General features: G+C 49.4%; 1 protein-coding gene across 1 annotated transcript in view; it reads right to left on the reverse strand.

The window, feature by feature from the left end:
• The window catches only part of LOC105301010 (ankyrin-1-like), a 182,261-nt gene that overhangs the window by 26,596 nt on the left and 153,595 nt on the right, over window positions 1–2,070 (reverse strand). The window lies entirely within an intron of this gene.

Raw genomic sequence — 2,070 nt, forward strand, 5'->3', positions numbered from 1 at the left:
GTGAGCTACTTGTCCTGTAGGCGTCTGAGGTACATGAGGTGAATGGAATAGATCCTTGCCCTTGGCATGTTTCCCGTTTCCTCATCTGCAAATGAGACAGTCCCCCTGCCTCACAGGACCGTTACAACCATGATGACATTGGGCTGCCTCACACAGGGCTGTGTCCATCTCAAGGACTCATGAAAGCCAGCAGGGTCTGAATCTGGCTGTGGTCCCCTTCAGGTTTTCTCTCAACTGTGCTCTAGCTCATGCTTTTCCACTGGTGCAGATGCCCTTGCCCCTCCTTCGCTGGTCCACCTCTGTTCACTTTTCATGTCTTGCCTCCTCTATGAATCTGTCCTGTTGACTCTAATCTGGATAAACTCACAATATTTACCACTCCTGTATTCTGTGCTAACTGGTTTCACGTATCTGAGTCTATTCTTGTCCATTGAACCATCAGCTCCTAGGAGGCAGGTATGGGTCTCATAGCCTGCCATCAAGCCCTGTACAGGGCACATAGTAGGACTTCAGTAAATCCCTGCTGACTTGAGTTCATGACTTAAGTGAGGAGTTGAAGAGAATGGGTTGGTCAAGGAACAGCAGGACGCAGGTCCACTCGGCTGCTTTCTCATCTCTGTCTTTGGCAGTATTCAGGGAGTATGCCCCAGCAGTACCAGGCTTATATCCGACCATATCTCTCAAATGCCACCCAGTGAGTGACTCCAACATCCATCCTATGATATACCCAGCATGGAGTGCTGGCTGGCCAGCCTCAGAGCTGACTTATCCCTGCATGCCATTTGAGTCCAGGCTATGGCTGCTGAGTTGGGACACACACCCCTTCAAGTGGCAGAGGAAGGGACCAGCCTTCGCTGGGACACAGACATGCATGGCTCGGTTATCAGGCCTCAGGCAGTCATCTCTAACCTCCAAACACCACACTGCTTTCTTTTTTATCCTAGAAAACCCCCTTACCCTAGAAAAAAAGTGCTAAATGGTATAAAATTAAACTAAGGGGGAATTAAATTGTTTTAAATCATCCCACCCTTTTTGAGGACAAATTCAGTGGCATCGGGAAAGCTACAAAATAAGGTACGATAATGAATAACAGCCCACACTGGGAACACTCTCTCTGACACCCCCTTTCTATCCATATTGGTATTTTAAGCTCCCAAGAATCCTTTGAGGAAGGTGAGGCAGGGACTGCTCCCTTTTTAACGTATGCGAAAGAAAAGGAGGGTGGAGTTCCGTGACCTGCCCGCAGCTTCCTGGTAGGTGCAGGTTGCGGTCCCAGGCTCCCTCTCCAGCACCGTAACCCACTGCCCTCATGGGTGCAGAGAGCATGTGCACAAGGGTTGTGGCCGTGAGAACATGGACCGTGAAGCTGAAACTTCTAGAGTCATTCCCAGTCTCACTCATGACTGGACCAGCGTAATGATGTTTCAAAAGCGGCGAGCTCACGGAGATGCTTATCAGTCATATCTGGGATAATGAGAACACTGGCAGCCCAGGTGCTACAAAGAACACGTGGAATCACAGGTCTGCAAGGCTTGGTAAATGCTACAAGCTTTTCAACTTTTAGTTCCTATCGTACGGCAGGTCATCTCAAAGCAATTATTGTCCCAGGGTCCCTGCTCTCTGCAGAAAGGAAAATAAGAGAAATGATGCTTCTTACTTGTTCCAGCTCTTCTGATCTGACCAGCACTGTCTCAGGTGTGACGCATGGAATCCTCGGGATGGCTGGAGATTCCACCCTGTGTTCCAAGAACATTGAGAAATCAAAGAGATGATCCTTCTAAGTAGACCCCATCTTCCATGGGAGGCCTAAGTGAAACACCTCTGACTTCCTATAACAACTTACCCAATCTGCCCCATTTACTGCAGCCTGAACCCCCTACTCGCACATGCAATACAATTCAATCTTCACATGCTGACCAGCCTCTTCCCTTCAACTCAAAGCCTCTCCCCAGGGCCCCTGTCCTTCACGACCTCACTGAAGGACGTGCCTCCTCCACAAATCTTCCCCTGCATGCATCACCCCGGTTCTTAGTCTTAGAGCCCTTGCTGATAGAATCCTCACTCTGGCCT

This window comes from Pteropus vampyrus, unplaced genomic scaffold, assembly GCF_000151845.1.
Source record: "Pteropus vampyrus isolate Shadow unplaced genomic scaffold, Pvam_2.0 Scaffold8, whole genome shotgun sequence".
Classification (NCBI taxonomy): Eukaryota; Metazoa; Chordata; class Mammalia; order Chiroptera; family Pteropodidae; genus Pteropus; species Pteropus vampyrus.